General features: G+C 45.0%; 1 protein-coding gene across 4 annotated transcripts in view; it reads left to right on the top strand.

Moving 5' to 3' along the window:
• Window positions 1-21,070, top strand: part of SHANK2 (SH3 and multiple ankyrin repeat domains 2) — a 613,170-nt gene that overhangs the window by 101,272 nt on the left and 490,828 nt on the right. The window lies entirely within an intron of this gene.

The following is a 21,070-nucleotide window of genomic DNA, read 5'->3' as shown; positions in this document are numbered from 1 at the left end:
GAGAGAACCTGGATTTGTGCTGGAAATGGCCCACCTTGATTATCATACACATTGTAAAGAGAGTGGTCACTTTGGATGGGCTATTACCAGCAGGAGAGCGAGTTTGTGTGTGTGGGGGGGTGGAGGGTGAGAAAACCTGGATTTGTGCTGGAAATGGCCCAACTTGATTATCATACTCATTGTAAGGAGAGTGATCACTTTAGATAAGCTATTACCAGCAGGAGAGTGAGGTGGGAGGAGGTATTGTTTCATGGTCTCTGTGAATATAATGTCTTCTGCAGTTTCCACAGTATGCATCCGATGAAGTGAGCTGTAGCTCACGAAAGCTTATGCTCAAATAAATTGGTTAGTCTCTAAGGTGCCACAAGTACTCCTTTTCTTTTTGCGAATACAGACTAACACGGCTGTTACGCTGAAACCTAATGGATAGATATATTTCAAAACACACAAAGACTCATCTCTAATGAGGACTGTGTCTCTGAGTTTTTGTGAATATGTCAAGTTTCAAATTTCACCTCTCTTTCAGTAGCCGTGGTTTTACCAAAAAAAAAAAAAAAAAAGTAGTGAAATTTTCTTTTAAGTGTTTTAGTTTATTCACTACCCCATAACTCAAAAACAACTCAATAAGATTTCTCTTAAACTTTTCAAAAATCTTTGAAAGTTGTGGATCTGTGTGTGAAATCAGGGAATTACAATACACATTGTATTGCAATTTCTCAGTTATAACTGTTGTGACTGCACAATCATTGTGATATAAAGATGTAAATGTGTACTTATTTGCATACATATTTCTCCTGATGACTCTTTTGGAGTTAAATCACTCTTATTTTCTGGTTTTAATGGTGAATGGTCTAGGGCATCGTGGTGCATCCTTCTTTGTATCACGTACTGACCTACTGTCCCTTTACCCCTACCAAAAAGGTTATTACCTCCAAGACCATTCCATGGAACAGCTGATGGGGCTGGGGGAAAGCGTAATTGCAAGCGTGTTCAAATATCACCTTACCTCAAATGGGCTGGCAACAGAGTATTGGCCTGAGAATGAGCATGAGGTCTGCAGAGATCATTCAAGACACCGGTCAAACTTGACTTATTTTTATAATGAAACTCAAACTTTGTTCCTCAGCTTCTTAAGTTTGCCTCTCTTTCAAACTTGCTGTCGTAAAAAAAATCATCGAGCTTTTAACTACTTGAAGCTATATTCTATATCTCTGAACTGCAATTTGCTCTCTTTCCTCAAACTCTTAGAAGTGGCAGTAAGTGTTTTAGTGTAGTGATTGGAAGGTAGAGTCTTCAGTCTGCCCTCAGAACTGCCTTTCATTTCCTCAAGCAGAAACTAGATTCTAAGTTGAATTCATTCACTTAATAATTCTAGATAGCCTATTATTAGTCATGTATTGTGTGTAACTTTCATGTGCATGGGGATGAATGCAGAGCACAGTGCCCAGCCAAGTGCTGGGCAGATGTTTTAGAGGATGTAAAGGAGAAGAATACTCCTCGGCCTAAGATATGGAACCTCTGTGGCCTCTGCCGCAGAACCATCCCTATGTGGGGAGTGGGGAACAGGAAGATCTGCATAGGGGCTTCTCCTCTGACACGTTTCCAACTTGGACCCAACCACATTCTGTCCCCTCATGCTTTGTCTTCCCTTCTACATCTCCTCCATTATTAATGCCTGCAGAACTTCCCCAGAGGAAGGAACTAGTTTTACCCTTAAGTGCATGGTTAAGCATTTGTTTAGTGTGTTTTTCATGAATCGTATTCATTACCCACTTGCACATACTAAAATGCCATTGGAAGGTTCAGCACCAGTTATGCTTCTCAGGTGCTTCTTGCTTATGTTTTTATTACACACTATGTAAAATTTAGAGCAAATCCCTGCTTTCTTTTTCTTACTGTTGGAAATCCTTTTTTTTTTTTTTTTTTTATGGTATAGGAGCTACAGATGCTGCTCTCTTGTGATCTAAAAGTTCTCTCCTCTGGTTTTACTAGTTTTGTAAACCTCAGTTTTTCATGTCAGAAAGATCAGCAGCCTCTTCATGAGATGATCCTTTCTCTAGGTAGCTTGCTTATTATTTACATGTGCTTAAAAATGGACATTCGGATCAGGTTGTGGTTGTAAGATTGTTGGGATGTGAAAGATTGTGGCCTCCTTGGAACAGGAATTGTTGTTCCTCTGCATTGTGCCCAGTGCTGAGCACTTTGTAAATGCTAAATAAATAATAGTAAACGGTTACACATCAAGCCAAATATTTGTCTGTGCCAAGGTGCCCGTAATATTTTTGTTGTTCTTTGATTCTTCTTAAAAATGTCTTTAAAAGAGCATTTTTGTGAACTAAACTATGAACTAAAGATTCTGAATGGGGCTGCAAAGATGCACTGAGGGCAAAATTTGGCTCCTATGGGGTAGTTGGGTTGGGTATGGGGTATTCTAATGTGAGAGGCTGAAAATAGCAATAGGAACTTGGAGAAGAAGGTGCCAGAAGAATGTGGTATTTGTAGGCATTTAGTTATAGGCCAGGTCTACACTACATACCTATATTGGTATAACTACCTTGCTCAGGAGTGTGAAAAATCCACACCCCTGAGCAATGTAGTTACAGTGATATAACCCCGTGTATAGACAGTGCTGTGTCAGTCCGAGAGCTTCTCTTGCAGACATACCTAGCACCTCATTGGGAGGTTGATTAACTACGCTGACGAGAAGAGCCACTGTAGCGCAGTATGTGAAGACAAGCCAAGAGAGACTGAAATAGTGCTGCAAATGTTATGAGAGGCTGGACAACAGAGATTAAGGTCTTGTCTATGCTACAAAGTTTTCTTGGCAAAAGCTGCATTTTGCCGACAAAACAGGGGAGATGTCCACACTACAAAGCTACTTTTGGCAGCAAAACTCTGTTGTTTTGCCGTCAAAAATAAAACCACCTCAACGAGAGGCATAAAGCCTTTTGCTGCAAAGTTAAAGCGACAAAACCTAAGTGTACACACTGCTGTTTGTTTTGTCGACAGAGCTGGCTTCTGCCAGTATCCCACAATGCCTGCCATGACTGCTCTGCTCAGTGTTTTGATCTCTGCTGCCCTGCAGGCATGTGCCCCTTCCCTTTCAAAGCTTCCAGGAAGTATCTGACAACTGAGCATGCTCCTCCCTTTGGGGAACAAAGAGCAAATAATTAGAGTGGAATGCGTCTGGTCTGCCCTGCACTGGGAACACAGCAGCAGCCTGAAGTGGGGGCGGGGGGGGAGGGGGGAGGGAGGGAAGAAAGATTGCTGTGCAGGCAGGCAGAGCGGGCTGCTTTGGGAGAGAGGGGCTGACGTGGGGTGGGGGTGTCCCCCTCCTTCCTCAGGATAGGTCGGTCAGCCTGCTGTCTCTCCTGTCACAGACACACCACTCTCCTCTCTCTCTCCCACACACTTCAGTTGAAAAAGCAGCTGACAATCTACTAGGATGCTCCCCGAATGATGGGATTGAGAAACCTGCATCATGTGATGCTGTACCTGCCCCATGAGGCATTGCAAACACCTTCCCAAAGCACCCTGCCCCAGTTGCACAGTGGGAATAGCTATCACAGCACACTGCTCCCTGTGTCGATGCAAGAGCTGCTAGTGTGGATGCACTTGCTGACGCAAGGAGCACAGTGAGGACACGCAACAGCGATTTTAATGAAAGAACTTTAATTAAAGCGGCATAACTTTTGCGAACAAAACTTTGTAGTGTAGACAAGGCCTAAGTCATCTATTAGCCAGCCAGAAGCAGAAAAGGTGTTAATGGGCTGCTTTACCTTGAATGGTCCCTTATAATATGTGGTAACTACTTATGAGGACAATCTATTCAACCTTCCATTTTGCTGTGACGCTGGCAGTTCCTTTACCAGACCTGAAGAAGAGCTCTGTGTGGCTCAAAAGTTTGTCTCTCTCACCAACAGAAGGTGATCCAATGGAAGATATTCCCTCACCCACCTTCTCTCATAGCAGAAAAGACAAGAGTGCAAGCAGGATTTGTTCTGGGGTGAGCCCTTGTGGAAGGAAGTGGTTATTGCAGATTAGAAATAGGGTTGATAAGGGACAGAGCAGTGAAAACAATTTTAGAAAAGGGAAAAGTTAATTGGAAACTATTTTAAATAGGAAGCAGCTTCACATTGTTAAACACAATCACAGTGGAACCTAGAAAATTCCTTATATGGAAAACTAGCTTTATTTTATAGAGAATAGGGTTTGAAAATCTGTGATGTAGATCACGGGTAGTGATCAATGGCTCCATGTCTAGTTGGCAGCCGGTGTCAAGTGGAGTGCCCCAGGGGTTGGTCCTGGGGCCGGTTTTGTTCAATATCTTCATAAATGATCTGGAGGATGGTGTGGATTGCACTCTCAGCAAATTTGCGGATGATACTAAACTGGGAGGAGTGGTAGATACGCTGGAGAGCAGGGATAGGATACAGAGGGACCTAGACAAATTGGAGGATTGGGCCAAAAGAAATCTGATGAGGTTCAGTAAGGATAAGTGCAGGGTCTTGCACTTAGGACGGAAGAACCCAATGCACAGCTACAGACTAGGGACCGAATGGCTAGGCAGCAGTTCTGCGGAAAAGGACCTGGGGTGACAGTGGATGAGAAGCTGGATATGAGTCAGCAGTGTGCCCTTGTTGCCAAGAAGGCCAATGGCATTTTGGGATGTATAAGTAGGGGCATAGTGAGCAGATCGAGGGACGTGATCGTCCCCCTCTATTCGACATTGGTGAGGCCTCATCTGGAGTACTGTGTCCAGTTTTGGGCCCCACACTACAAGAAGGATGTGGATAAATTGGAAAGAGTCCAGCGAAGGGCAACAAAAATGATTAGGGGTCTGGAACACATGACTTATGAGGAGAGGCTGAGGGAACTGGGATTGTTTAGTCTGCAGAAGAGAAGAATGAGGGGGGATTTGATAGCTACTTTCAACTACCTGAGAGGTGGTTCCAGAGAGGATGGTTCTAGACTATTCTCAGTGGTAGAAGAGGACAGGACAAGTAGTAATGATCTCAAGTTGCAGTGGGGGAGGTTTAGGTTGGATATTAGGAAAAACTTTTTCACTAGGAGGGTGGTGAAACACTGGAATGCATTGCCTAGGGAAGTGGTGGAATCTCCTTCCTTAGAAGTTTTTAAGGTCAGGCTTGACAAAGCCCTGGCTGGGATGATTTAATTGGGGATTGGTCCTGCTTTTGAGCAGGTGGTTGGACTAGATGACCTCCTGAGGTCCCTTCCAACCCTGATATTCTATGATTCTATGATTCTATGTAGAAGAACTGTAAAGCATAATTACCGGTAAGTCTTACTTATTTGAGCCATAAATTAAGAGCAGTCTGAATACAATGTGTCCTATGTGAGAGGCAGTTAGTATCTATAATACTCTCCAGAACTTTTATAGAGAGGACACGGTGCCTGGTTTTTGACCAAAAATCAGGTTGAAAAGAAGACCTGGAAGTGTCCAGTCAGATGTACCGACCGGACGCCAAAAATCCAGATACTGCAGGGTGAGGGGAGATGCTAGATCATTAACCTACGCTAGCCCCTGCTTAGCCAGTCCTGTCTCCTACCTGCAGCCAGGCTCCTTGTCAGTCTGCAGCATCTTCCATGCCAGCCTCAGAGCAGAGGGAGCCTAGGCAGGGGAGGGAGGGAGGTGGAGACGATTCAGTGAGCGATAGGGGAGGAGGGAAGAGAAGTGAGTGACGGAGGTGAGGCCTTGGGGAAAAAGGGGAGCTGGGGCAGGGAGTTGGAGGAAGAGGTGGAGGAAGCAGGTGGGGCCTCAAGGAAAGAGGCAGAGCATTGGTGGAAGAGGCAGAGAAGTGCTGGGCCTCATGGTCCAGTTATGAACAATTAGAAAGGTGGCAACCCTGGAGCCAAGGTTCTGGAATAGTAAAGTATCTCGTTTTACCCAACATCTGATGCCATTCCTCTTTGTAAAACATCATATTCCCTGCATCTTTTCCTGTTTCTCTTTTTTAATGTACAACTTCCCCAAATCAGGCTAAAACCTTTTGCCAGTGTGACCTGTTTTGCTGTGTTCCTGCTGAGAGCTGTGCAGTGTGACTGAAGTTTATATTTGCATGGTTATCATTATTTATTGCAGTCACGCCTAGGAGTGGCATGAGGAGTGTAGTACTCCCTCTTCCTTTCAACAGGATGTTTGATCATTCACAAAAATCCTGTGGAGTCCTCTTTTAGATATTAGTTTAATAATTTATAGCTGGAACATGAATTAAAATAATATTCCCAGTGCAGCCTCCCCCCGCCCTGATTTCTACATAATTTACTGTGTGAGCCATAGTTGAGAAGGTGGATATTACTTCTCTAATGCCATTCTTTCTGTTAAATCAAATGTTTTTATCTTAGCAAGTAGAGCTGGACTAAGGGCAGGTCTAAACTTAAAACACTGCATTGGCACAGCTGCACTGCTGAAGCACATAAGTGAAGACGCTCCTACACAGATGGGAGAGCTTCTCCCATAGGTGTAGTTAATCCACCTCTCCGAGAGGTGGTAGCCATTTGAATGGGAGAAGATCTCCCATCGATGTAGCACTGTCTACGTGGTGGTGGTGATGGTGTTGGGGGGGGCGGGTTAAGTTAATATAACTACATTGTTTGGAGGGGTGGATTTTTCACATCCCTGCGTGAGGTAGTTATACCAGTACAGGGCTATAGTTTAGATGTGATCTAATGGAACGTCTACACTTAAAATGCTACAGTGTAGACACTACCTACACTGACAGGAGGGATTCTCCCGTTAGTGCAGGTAATCCACCTCCATCGACCCCGTGCTGTCTCTACCAGGGATTAGGTTGGTATCGCTACATCCCTCAGGGGTATGTGTGGATTTTTCACACCTCTGAGAGACATCGCTATACCGATGGAGGGCCAGGTCTACACTACACACTTACTTCGGTATGAAAAATCCACACCCCTGAGCGATGTAGTTATACCGATCTTGATCCCCCTGTGTAGACCATAGGGCTTTCCACTGACGTAGCTACTGTCTCTCATGGAGGTGGAGTTGTTAAGCTGATGGGAGACTTGTCTCCCATCAGCTTAGAGCGTCTTCACCAGATGCAAGTTTGTAGTGTAGACCTGCCCTAAATTCTTAGTGGAGACCAGGCCTAAGATGATTAGAACTGAAGAGCTCATCCAGTTACTCTGCCACTGTCAGAGAGCTCACTGTCCTGCAGCGAAGTCGGGGAAAGTTAAAACCTCATTGAGATGGATAGGTATGAACTCACCCTTCTGTTAACAGAACTGTAAGAATAAGTCCACATCCAAGACAAAAGGAGTGTGTGAACCTGCCTAGGAGCTTTTGGCAGAGTAACATTTTGGGTCTGAGATTATGTGTGCAGGAAGGCAGAAGAGAAAAGTTTGTAAAAGACAAGAACAGAGAGAGAGAGAGAGAGAGGCAAAAAGCATGAATGCCAAGCAGTAGCCTGTGAACACAGTGTGACCCTGGGAAAAAGCTACGTTTTTGGTCATGACAAGGACTTAACAAATGCAGAATTGGGTATGATGGCATGAGGGGGATGAACCCAGCTTGGTGTAGTTCCCCATCGCTCCATAACGGATGCACTAACAGACAAAAGCCCCATATTACAGTTACACTTCATAATAGTACCCAGGAAAAGAGATCCCGTTATTGGGTTATAACCAAGTCAAGCCCGTGGTCTCATCAAAAGGGTGCACTCTTTAAAGGGGTAGGGGACTACTATAATTGAGGAAGAGTTTGAGGACATCTTCCATGGGATAGGGATGCTCTCAAAAGAGTACAGTATAGATATGAAAGGGGTTCAAAAGCAGGACAAGAGACATTTTATGCTGGTCTCAAATGAACAGGCATTGAAGAAGTTGTTAAGGCTTGTCATATATGCCAATAATACAGGCCAAGTCAAGTGAAAGAGCTCATAGAATCATAGAATATCAGGATTGGAAGGGACTTCAGGAGGTCATCTAGTCCAACCCCCTGCTCCAAGCAGGACCAACACCAACTAAATAGAACGCAGCCAGGGCTTTGTCAAGCCTGATCTTAAAAACCTCTAAGGAAGGAGATTCCACCACCTCCCTAGGTAACACATTCCAGTGTTTCACCACCCTCCTAGTGAAAAAAAGTTTTTCCTAATATCCAGCCTAAACCTCCCCCACTGCAACTTGAGACCATCATTCCTTGTTCTGTCATCTGCTACCACTGAGAACAGTCTAGATCGGTGGCACAGCAAAAATTTCCTTTTGTTGGCCGGGAAAAAAATATGCACTTCTAGACTATATTATTCTCAGTTCCCTGAGATAGCCTTACTAGAAGATACTACCACTAAACAAATAATTGTGCATATAAGATCAAATGCTATTTGTTCTATAATAATGCCATGAACAAAAGCCCTCTGTACAAACAACTATTACATTTTCAAAACCCAGATGTGTGAAACAGCCTTTTAAGATGTGAGATTAAGACCCAAAATGAGAGAGACAACAATAAATAAAAGCAAGAAGCTTGAACTGGTGTATAGTCAATTTCTTCCGCACACCTTGGGTTTTCCATAACATTGATTAGTTCATGGAGGATAGGTCCATTAATGGCTATTAGCTAGGATGGTGAGGGATGCAACAACATGCTTTGATTGTCCCTAGCTTCTGTTTACCAAAAGTTGGGAATGGATGACAGGGGATAGATTACTCAGTGATTGCCTCTTCATTCCCTCTGAAGCACCTGGCATTGGCCACTTTTGGAAGACAGGATCCTGGGCTAGATGGAACATGGTCTGACCCAGTATGGTCATTATGTTCATATGTTCTTAGTTTAATCATTTTATAATTTCTAGTGCCAGTGTTCAAGCAGTGAAATAACACCAGTTTCCCATGGGATGGCTACAGATTTCTGTGTGAATAATGATATATCCTATAATGTGTTATATTTTAAATCCACTCTCTGCCTCTTTCACGTGTGCCCTGCATTGAAGTGTGAAAAATACTGTACCTAAACCGCAAAGTTCTCTGCTCCAGTACAAAGTATTCACTGAAAATGGAAACTTGCTCTCACAACTTATTTTCCCTGCCCTTTCCTGAAGCAAAGCAATATTGAGTGGGAAGTGGGGTGGGAGCTGAGTAAGGTAGCAGAACAGTTTTGTGGAAGGTAAGGGAACAGAGTCTGGTAGTACTCAAAGAGCTCTTTGCAATCTTTTGCATTGATCCTGCTGGCCCTTCCACCAATACACACTCCCCTGGAAGTGAAAGAAAAGGTTTGTGAAAGGTTCCATAGGATAAGCTGTCTGGTGTTCCTTGTTCTGATCCCGTCAAAGAAGCTTTGCCTGGCCTGTTGAAGAGAAAGGTTCAAGTTGGACAGTGAATTCTGTTAGCACCTGTGAGGAGTTGAAGTGAGTTGCCTTTGGTGGAATGAGAGTGTTCCTGCTTCTGAGACAGCCCTCTGTTTAGGTTTAGAGAAGCTTTGGGTCTGCAGTTGCTTTATGCAGATCTCATATGACCTGAATGAGCTTAGGATCTCTGTGTTAGACTATTTTATAAGAAACACTCAGGCCATGTCTACACTACGAAAGTACTCCCATTTTACAGAAGTCAATTTTTGGGAACAGATTGTATAAAGTGGAGTGCATGCATCCACACTAAGCACATTAATTTGGCGGTGTGCATCCACAGTACTTTGGCAAGCATTGACATTCCAAGCAGCGCACTGTAGGTAGCTATCCCGCATGTGACACAGTCAGGCCAGATGGCTACAGGAGAGTGACAGAAGGCAGATGTATTAGCCCCAGGTTAAGTAGGTCCCTTTTCCCTGACTAAGGTAACAGGGAACGTTCCAGAGCAATCAGGAACTTTCTAGAAACAATTAAGGCAGACAGGCTGATTAGAACACCTGCAGCCAATCAAGAAGCTGCTAGAATCAATTAAGGCAGGCTAATCAAGGCACCTGTGTTTAAAAAGGAGCTCACTTCAGTTTGTGGTGTGCGTGCGAGGAGCTGAGAGCAAGAGGCACAAGAAGCTGAGAGTAAGAAGGTGTACTACTGGAAGTCTGAGAAGTACAAGCATTATCAGACATCAGGAGGAAGGTCCTGTGGTGAGAATAAAGAAGGTGTTGGGAGGAGGCCATGGGGAAGTAGCCCAGGGAGTTGTAGCTGTCACTCAGCTGTTACGGGAGCCATTGTAAACAGCTGCAATCCACAGGGTCCTGGGCTGGAACCCGAAGTAGAGGGCGGGCCCGGGTTCCCCCCATTCCTCCATTCCCCCAGCTCCCTACTTGATACCGGAGGAGTTGACCTGGACTGTGGATTCCACCAGAGGGGAAGGTCTCTGGCCTGTTCCCCGATCCACTAGGTGGATCAGCAGAGACTGTGGGGATTGTTCTTCTTCCTTTTTCCCGTACTGGCCAATGACGAGGCTAACTGAGTGAACGGCAGATTTGAGCCATGAACATGGCCAAACTGAGGGCTGCTGTGAACCTCTGAGGTGAGTAAATCCACCAATAAGCGCAGGACCCACAAAGGCAGAGGAGGAACTTGGTCACACACAGTTCCCGCAGTCCCCGCTGCCCATTGGAATTCTGGGCTGATCTCCCAATGCCTGATGGGGCAAAAATTTGTCGCAGGTGGTTATGGGTAAATGTCATCAGTCAACCTTCCCTCCTGCCGTGAAAGCAACAGCAGACAATCATTTCATGCCCTTTTCCTTGGATTGCCCGAGCAGACGCCATAGCACAGCAAGCATGGAGCCCATTCAGCTCACCGCAGCAGTTATGACCATTGTAAACACCTCATGCATTATTGTGCAGTTTATGCAGAACCAGCACCTGAAAAACCAGGCGAGGAGGTGACAGAAGCGTGGTGATAAGGACATGAACACAGATTTCTCTAAAACCGCAGTCCCCAGCAATTTGGAGATCATGGTATTACTGGGGCAGGCTCATGCCGTGGAACCCCGATTCTAGGCCTGGGAAACAAGCACAGAGTGGTGGGACCGCATAGTGTTGCAGGTTTGGGATGATTCCCAGTGGCTCCAAAACTTTTGCATGCGTAAGGGCACTTTCATGGAACTTTGTGACTTGCTTTCCCCTGCTCTGAAGCACAAGAAAACCAAGATGAGAGCAGCCCTCACAGTTCACAAGTGAGTGGCAATAGCCCTGTGGAAGCTTGCAACGCCAGACAGCTACCGATCAGTCGGTAATCAATTTGGAGTGGGCAAATCTACTGTGGGGGTTGCTGTGATGCAAGTAGCCAACGCAATCATTGAGCTGCTTCTATCAAAGGTAGTGACTATGGGAAATGTGCAGGTCATACAAGATGGCTTTTCTGCAATGGGATTCCCTAACTGTGGTGGGGCTATAGACGGAAAGCATATCCCTATCTTGGGACCGGACCACCAGGGCAGCCAGTACATAAACCGCATAGGGTACTTTTCAATGTTGCTGCAAGCACTGGTGGATCACAGGGGACGTTTCACCAACATCAGCGTAGGATGGCAGGGAAAGGTTCATGATGCTCACGTCTTCAGGAACTCTGATCTGTTTAAACGGCTGCAGGAAGGGATTTACTTCCCAGACCAGAAAATAACTGTTGGGGATATTGAAATGCCTATAGTTATCCCTGGGGACCCAGCCTACCCCTTAATGCTCTGGCTCATGAAGCCATATACAGGCACCCTGGACAGTAGTCAGGAGCTGTTCAACTATAGGCTGAGCAAGTGCAGAATGGTGGTAGAGGGCCCTGGTGTCTGGCTGTGCGTATTTAGCTGCCAGGCAATTTGCATCAACCTCCCACCCCGCCATAAATGTCTCCCCCTTTCTCTCATAGAGATTGTGGAGCACGCAGCAAGCAGCAATAACAATGGGAATATTGGTTTCGCTGAGGTCTGAGCGAGTCAGTAAACTGCGCCAGCGACTCTTTAAACGTCCAAATGCACACTCTACCACCGTTCTGCACTTGCTCAGCCTATAGTTGAACAGCTCCTGACTACTGTCCAGGGTGCCTGCTGCCACCTCTCCTCACGTTCATCGGCCACTTTCCTGTACTCTGCTATTGCGTCCCTCCACACATTCTGCTGAGCTCTGTCAGTGCTGGACGACTGCATGAGCTCAGAGAACATTGCATTGCACATGCGTTTTTTTCACCGCCTTATCTGAGATGGCCTTTCGGACAGAGGAGGGAGGCTTGAAACACTTGCAGCTGCTGGAGGAAAAAAAGGGAGTGAAGTATTTTAAAAAGTACATTTTACAGAACAATGGCTGTACTCTTTCACGGTGAACAACACTATTCGCATTACATAGCACGTGTGATTTTGCTACAAGGTCGCATTTTGCATCTTATATTGAGTGCCTGCGGCTTTGGTGTTAGAGATCACACACGCAGTGCCGGGCAACAGAATTCGGCTTGCAGGCGACCATGATAAGTCATAGTCTTTTGGCTTCTGCAACCTTCATAACAGCAGCGCCCTCCTCTCCCATACCAAGCAAAGCACGCTGAGTTGGCCATTTAGTGCTGCGGTTTTCCTGTTAACGTGCAGCAGCAGAAACCAAACTAACCCCCCCACCCCCAATCCAATTCTTTGGGATGATCGCTTTACCCCTCCCCGCACTGCGTGGCTGGTATCAGGGAAGATCCCTGCTAGCCAAACGCGAACAGCTCAGTGCCAATGCCCCCTCTTCCCCCACACCGCGTGGCTAACTGCAGGGAGGATTTCTTTTCAGCCACAGGCAAACAGCCCAGTAGGAACGGCCACCTCTGAATGTCCCCTTAATTAAATTCCCCTATTTCAACCAGGTTACCATGAACGATATCACTCTCCTGAGGATAACACAGAGAGATAAAGAACGGATGTTGCTTGAATGCCAGCAAACACTGGGACCATACGCTGCCAGGCTTTGTCATGCAATGATACCAGATTACTTGCTACTAGCATGGCGTGGTAAAGTGTCCTACCGTGGAGGACAGAATAAGGCTGCTGTCCCCAGAAACCTTCTGCAAACGGGGAGAACGGTGTGCTGTGTGCTCTTCTCAAGCTCGTCCTCCTCATCTTCTCTGTCCACAAAATCCTCAGGCATGGCGGAGAGTACCCCATCATCCGAGTCCACGGACAAGGGTGGGGTAGTGGTAGTGGCCCCCCCCCTAGAATTGCATGCAGCTCAGCGTAGAAGCGACATGTCTGGGCTCTGTGCCAGAGCGTCCGTTTGATTCTTTGGTTTTTTGGTACGCTTGTCTGAGCTCCTTAAGTTTCACACAGCACTGTGTTGCGTCCCTGCTGTAGCCTCTGTCCCTCATGGTCTCAGAGATTTTTTGAAATGTTTTGGCATTTCGTCTTTTGGAATGTAGTTCTGATAGCATGGATTCTTCTCCCCATACAGCGATCAGATCCAGTACCTCCCGTTCGGTCCATGCTGGAGCTCTTTTGCGATTCTGGGACTGCATGGTCACCTGTGCTGATGAGCTCACCTGGTCAAACAGGAAATGAGATTCAAAAGTTCCCGGGGCTTTTTCTGTACACCTGGCCAGTGCATCTGAGTTCAGAGTGCTGTCCAGAGCGGTCACAATGGTGCACTGTGGGATAGCTCCCGGAGGCCAATACCTTCGAATTGCGTACACACTAACCCTAATTCGAAACGGTGATGTCGATTTCAGTGCTAATCCCCTCGTTGGGGAGGAGTACAGAAATCAGTTTTAAGAGCCCTTTATGTAAAAAAAAAAATGGCTTAGTTGTGTGGACGGGTGCAGGGTTAATTTGATTTAATGCTGCCAAATCCCACATAAACTTGTAGTGTAGACCAGGCCTCAGTTTGCTGTCCCCATAGAGTTTTAACCACTGCTTCTATTTAAAATTGTTTCCTGTCTCACTGCACCTTCTAGCTACACCTGTCTGCCAACCTGGATCCATTTGAATGTAGAACTGTCAAAAATCATAGTTGAAGCATGTATGTTCTAGTAGGAATGCCAAGGGCACATTCTAAGGCCTCAGGGACTGGGGGAATGAGGGTTGTAGGATGTTTGAAGTGTTGAGGAGTAATCTTACTCATTTTTTTTGGTAAAAGCGATATGCCATCCTGGAATTGTTCTTAGATTCAGAGTGGTGCTGGTTGTATTCACAACCTCGCTGAGAACTGGAAGCACTAATTGGTTATATCAGATCCAGTTACTAGTAAATAGGTGACACTAAAAACCAGATCAATACCACCAAGGCCCTTCATAGACATCAACTAGCTACCTTCATGGAATAAGGGTTACACATGGATCTGCTCTGTAGACTCAAAGTTGGCATTGTTACAAGTCCCAATAATTCAAAATGTTGAGACACTCCCATCCAAAAACTATAATCTTGATATTGACTTAAAAATTATGATGAATAATATATCACTTTTTTCTTGGTCTGTGTCACATTGTCTGCAGTGGCTCACGACTGTGAGTGCCAACCTCAGAGCAAACGATCAAAAAGCAGGGCAGACTCCCCAAACTGGTTGTATGTCCTATAATTAGAATTCACCAACTCAGTATACAAATGTGAACTCCTGAAGCACTATAACTGTCTTACCATGGAGTCACAGACGGTCCTCTTGAGAACTCCAGTCTACCTTGCCACCCATGCAAGCTGGACTTAATGATAATGGTTAACATACACAAATGATCACAAAAGATTCAGGTTCTTTCTAGTCCCAAGAGACCAGTCATTTACCCCAGGTCAGTTTGTACCTCAAATCTCACACTGAAGACCATGCTTATAGCCATTAACTAAGGATTATTAACTAAGGATTTATTAACTAGGAAAAAGAAATGAGAGCGTTATTTACAGGTTAAAACAGGCAACATATATACACAAATGAATTACAGTATATAGTTCCAGAAGTGGCAGAGTTGTAGTAATCTGTCAGCACTGAATGCCCTGGGGATCTGTGCTTTTGTTTCCTACCTCCAGTCTTGTGAGAGACCATACAGCAGAGATGAAGAATCTTCCCGTCAGCTATCTTTATTTCCTTCTTCCAGAATTCAAGCTCATGGCATGAGCTTCCTTGTACATAGCACCTTCATGGGTGTGAGAGGGCCATTAACCCAGGGCTTGTCTACACTGGCAAGTTTCTGCACAGTAAAGCAGCTTTTTGCTCTCAACCTGCAGATGTGTACACACTGCCAAGCCACTTTGCATGCAGAAACTCCTCAGTTGCAGCGCTGCAAAAAACCCACCTTGACAAGAGTTATAAGGCTATTTGCGTAGAGGCTCCAGCGCCCTATTGCCAGTGTGAACACTTGATTGCTTTCTGTGCTGTAATTGGCCTCCGGACTTGTCCCATAATGCCTCAAGTGACTGCTCTGCTCATTGTTTTGAGCTCGGCTGCCCTGGAGACATGCACCCCTTCCCTTTCAAAGCACCATTTCTGACAGCTCTTGAGTGCTGTGCTGATCTGCTCCAGGACACAAAGCAAACCATTAATGTGGAATGCTCATGCTGTTGAACACAGAGGCAGATGTGTGTGTGTGTGTGTGTGAGAGAGAGAGAGAGATTGCTGAGCAGAGAGCCCAGGAACGGAGGCAGGGGCTGATGTTGTGTTATCCTCCTCCCACTGCCTCAGGACTGATTGCTTCCTGCCGCTGTCTGAATTTACAAGACAGCATGCTGACACACCCTCTGTCCCCCAAAACACACTGTCTCTCCTCCCCCACATACACACACACACACTCCCTGTCACGCACTCCCTGCCTGCTTCAGTTGAAAAGCAGCTGGCAATGTAGTAGGATGCCCATGGAACTATGGGATTGGGGAACCTGCATCATGTGACACTGTGCCTGTCCCATGAGGCACTGCAAACCCTTCCCAAAGCACCCTGCGGCCAGTTGCACAGTGGGATAACTACCACAATGCACTGCTGTCTTTGCCGTTGCAAGAGCTGCTAATGTGGATGCACTCCAGTGTCACAAGGAACACCGTGTGGACACGCAACAGTGGTTTAATTCTGGCATTTTAATAAAAGTGGTACAATTTGTGGTGCAGAAGCTTGTCAGTGTAGACATACCCTTAGTCTTCATATTGTGATGTTTCACAATGGCCCACTTAGTTTTGTTAGTCTTTCTTGATGAGCGGGAGAACCATTCCTCCTGCCTGGGTTCACAGATTCAGATCAGGCATTTGTATAGTTATAAAGCAAAGCTTACATGTTACCTTATAGCATGGGTTACAGACATTACATGTAAGATTAATACATAGAGCAACTTACAGTCACTTCATAGAGACTAAACGCATCCTTACAAGTCTAACACCTATCTTGAACAATACTACTATGTAGGTGACCTGGACTGGTTTACAGAAATGAATTTATCAGTGCTCAGCTGACGCCTACAGCCTTGGCAAGAGTAGGCAGGTCTACCAATGTCAAAGTCTGTGTTTGTGGGAAATTCAACTTCCCTCCATTTCTGTATGATCATTTCGGGTTGAAAATTCAACCTTAAATGGACATGGATAAATGTGTCTCCCCACTGGCTTCTCAGATGCAGGGTCCACTTACCCTTGCCCAACCTATATATTGTGGGAGATGCTATTTTCTGCCCTCCCCATCTTCCTTTCCTATCAGTCCTGCCTCCTTCGCCTTCAACTGACCCCACTTTCCCCTCCTTGTCTTTTTATCATCTCACCCCCCAACCACCTTCTGTCTCCATTTCCTCTTAGTCATGTTCTTGTTATTATTTATTATTTGTATTTACCATAGTGCATAGGACACCCAGTCACAGACCAGGACCCCGCTGTGTCAGGTGCTGTACAAACAGAGGGCAAAAAGATGGTCCCTTCCCCAAAGAGCTTACAATTTAAGTATAAGATGAAACAACAGATGAATACAGACAGACAGATAAGGGAGTACAAGGAAACAAGGAGACAATATTGGTCAGCATGATAGGCAGTGGTTTCAGCACACCAGTGGCCTAACCATTGTCAAGTTTTTTGTAGGCATCATAGCAGAGGAAGGTTTGAAGGAGGATAATGAGATACCTTTGTAGATGTTCCCAAACATGAAGAGCAGCATCGGAGAAAGCGCAGAAGTGCTCATTTGAAAATTTAACAAGTGGCCAATAGAGGCTGGCATCAGAGGCTGATTGGCAGCCAGAGTTGATATTTTGATACTGACTGAGAAATTATAGAGGAGTATAGGCCATGAAGTGCCTTGAAAGTGAAGACAAACAGCTTAAATTTGATAGGATTAGAGAAGAAGGAGCTAGTGGAGAGATTGATATGGTTGAAGCAGTGGACTAGGCAGGTCGGTGAGTCAGCAGCATAGAGATGGTAGCTGAACATGTGTTTACAGATGAGATTACACAGAGATAAGGTGTAGAGGGAAAAGAGAAAGGAACCAAGGACAGAGTCCTGTGGAACCCCCACAGAAAGCTGGAGAGGGAATAAGGAGGATCTTCCAAAGGACATGCTGAAGGAGCGATTAGAGAAGTCAGATGAGAACCAGGAGAGGACAGAGTTACAGAAGTCAAGGGAGGACAAAGATTTCACGAAGAAGAAACATCGTATTGTCAGTGGCATTGAAGGTGGTTAACAGGTCAAGGAGGATGAGGATGGAGTAGTGGTTCTGAGCTCTGGCTAAGAAGAGGTCATTAGAGACTTAGGCGAAGTGGATTCAGTGGGGAACAAGGGGCAGAAGCTCAATTGGAGAGGGTCTAGGATGGAATGGGAGGAAAAGAACTCCAGACAATTATAAACAGAATGCTCAATGATTTGAGAGATGAGGAGGAGAAGAGAGATGAGGGCAGTATTTGGAGAGGAAAGTAGGCTAAATAATGGTGGTTTTTTTTAAGAAGGAAAAGGCAAAAGCATGCTTGTATTGTGAAGGGGAAAAGCCAGAGAAGAGTGAGAAGTTAAGGAGAAGAATAACAGGGAATGCGTCTGGGTGCAAGGAATGGCATGGGATGGGGTTACCAGGGCATATGAAGGGGTTAGAGAAAAAGAGAAGCTGATAAATTTCTGTATTTGTGACGGGAAGAAGGAGGAGAGAGTAATAGGAGGGGAAGGAGGAAGGAAAGGCAAGCCAAGAAGGAAGGGAGATGTATTTTGTCAATTTTCTCTTGGAAGAAATCTGTGAGATCCTGTGCAGAGAGAGCAGTAGAGTCAGGAGGAGCGGAGGGTTGAGAAGCGAGTCGGAAATATGGCATATAGGTGACTGGGATTGCAGAAATGGGTTTCTGTAGGAGAAGTAAGAGTTGTTCAGCAAGGAAAATGGAAGAAAAGAATGTGGAGAGAATGAATTTGTAGTGGAGGAAGTTGGACTGGTCACGTGATTTCTTCCAGAGATGCTCTGCCATGTGAGAACAGGAGCTGAGGAAGTGATTGTTGGAGGAGGAGACAGGTCTGGGGGTTGATGGGGGGACCTTGAGATGGGACAGAAGGACAAAAAAGTCAAGCATGGAGAGACTCAACAATCATATTGATGAAAGAAAGGGAAGAGAGGGCAGAGAGAAGAGGGCTGAGAGAAATGCTGATGGACTGGAGGTCAGGAAAAGCTGAGTGACAGGGTTTGGGGGCGGGGGGGCTGATGAATGATGCTGAAAGAAATAAGGTGATGGTTGGAGAGGAGGAACTCACCAACATAAAGATTAGAGAGAGAGAGAGCAGCCTGTATCCTGTAGTCTGCCTTCCAGGACCCCTGTTACAATCTGGAAAAATGTCTGTAATATCTTTTATGAATATTGTGCATGACTTAGTTTCCCTGTTCAATTTTGTATGCTGCCTGATTGAATGTATAGAGCTAAATGAAAGGAACATATAAGGAGGTTGTTACAGTACCTAGTAGGAAGGGTGACACAATGACAGAGATAACTCACCCTCACATAAGTAGCTTCAAAAGAGTTAAGATAACAGTGACTGGGCTCAAACCATGATTTGAGGACTTCAATAGCTCAGACAAAGGTGAGAGGTTTATTGCAGGAGTGGGTGGGTGAGATTCTGTGGCCTGCATTGTGCAGGAGGTCAGACTAGATGATCATAATGGTCCCTTCTGACCTTAATATCTACGAGTCTATGAGTTGGTGGGAGAATTCATCTAGATAGCTTCATCTAGGATAAACCTGAGATCAAAAGAGGATGTAAGCCCTAAAAGACCCTAGAAAAGGATGGTTTGGGGGGGATGAGCTGAGAAATGTGTCAGTCTAACTGAGACACTCAGAGACAGAGGGAGAAGGCTGTAAACAGTGTGGGGGTGTTCCTCCCAACTCAGAAATGGGGAATAAGCCAGACCTGCCTGAGCTATGGATTGAGATAGAGTTTAGGTAAAGGAATATGGATGCAGGCTTCTGTTTTAAACCTCCTCCTCTAAGTGCTGTCTACCATTAGTCAAAATAAATCATGGTTTGTTCTGAAGAGGCTGTTACTGTATCACTGTGAACGTATGCTGTAACAGACTCCAAAAGAGAAACCATTGCAGGGTCCAATCCCAGATGGACCTGCTGAATTAGTCGTGGTTGGTACCAGGGGGCTGTAACCAAGGTCCTGAGCTGAGAGTGGGCAAAATGTGGAATTCCACTCCAGGAGAGGTAAAGGCCTGCAGCCTGACACCTGTGGTGGATGCACTCAGAGACCCCAAAAAGGGACAACAGTATAGTTAGCCTAGTAACCATGTCCCTTTGTCTTCTTCTCCCACTATTTTCCTGAGCACAACATTCTCTCTCCTTGCCCCCCACGTTCCCTGACCCCTATAATTTCCTTATGTATCCTAACAGTAGCCCGGGTAAGTATTTGAAGCACGTCTCAAAAAACTGCAGTTTGTACCAGTCACAAAGAGAAATAAACTGAGATGTGATCCCCAATGATCCACGCATGAAAAAAAAGCATTGTAGAGCTGGATTTAAGCTAGTATTCATAAGCCTACCATATTCCTTCAGCAAATGGGTGATTGTGTGATGCTATCGTGGCAGCTTAGCTAGAACATTTCTTGCCAGGCAACAAAGATGTATAGAGGATACCTAATCATCAGTGTCAACTGATCTTTAATTTGAGGAATAATTGGCAGAATCAGAGCCAAACGTTGATTGCAATCCCCTAAATTGGAATTTGTGAGCAGGTCAGCTTGCCACACAAATAATATACAGGGTGAGACGCTGCTAGTAACTCCTATTTCTATAGGGCAAAATCTTGAGATATGCTGATGACTGCTGAGCACCTGCAATGCCCAGTGAAATTAATGGAGAATTGAAAGTCCTTCATGCCTCTCAGGATCCAAGAATGTTTTGCACTAATGGGACTATTTCCCCCAAATGGAGAAACTGATTTAGAAAAGAAACATTGCCATATAAACCTATAAAGTGGTAAATTTTGCACTTGATTTAGCCATTTGTATGATTTGGTTAAATGTTTGAAATCAGAGGTTCATGCTTTCAGAACTGCATGGTATCTTGTCAAGTATTGACATGTTTATCATTAATAAATTCATAGTGCTTAGTTTTTTACATATGAGTGATTTATCTCTAGAGAATTTATAAAATATGTAACCTACAGAATCTGCAAAGATGAGTACTATAGAAAGCTGTAAATTAAGTTGATACGTCAGATTAAAAAAAGCATTTCCTTTTCCTGTAAGGTGTCAATTTGTATTTTTCTGTACTGTTCCGTTCTTACTATCTACATATAGAAGAAATGCAAGTTGAAGAATATAATTGTTAAGAACATAGAGATCTTCAGAAATGACCTAAACAGAAATTAATGACATATTGAAAAGCTGAGTTCATATTGTGGTCACAGTTAAGGCTGCTATGTGTATTTTGATTTTTTTCTTGTATTTGAAATATTATTGGGGTTGCGGGTACTTCTTTTGGCCCCAGAGTAGCCCCTGTATTCTGCTGGGGAAACATAAGGGGACCAGAACAGACTGTAATTGTCCAGGAGAGAGACTGACATAGCAGCCCTATGCCATGCTCTTTGCAAGCCCCAGTGCAGAAGGAGGGAGGGGCATATCAAGGTGAGAGGATGGGCCCACTGCACATATCACTGCGGCCACACAAAGGCAGCTGAGGACAGGCTGCTGTAATTTAAATGTAAATTATGCGGGAGGCTACACGGGTCACCAAACAAAATCAAAATCGAAAGGGTG

This window comes from Lepidochelys kempii, chromosome 6, assembly GCF_965140285.1.
Source record: "Lepidochelys kempii isolate rLepKem1 chromosome 6, rLepKem1.hap1, whole genome shotgun sequence".
Classification (NCBI taxonomy): Eukaryota; Metazoa; Chordata; order Testudines; family Cheloniidae; genus Lepidochelys; species Lepidochelys kempii.
Note: the sequence above shows the minus strand (reverse complement) of the source record. Positions and strands in the feature narration are given on the sequence as shown.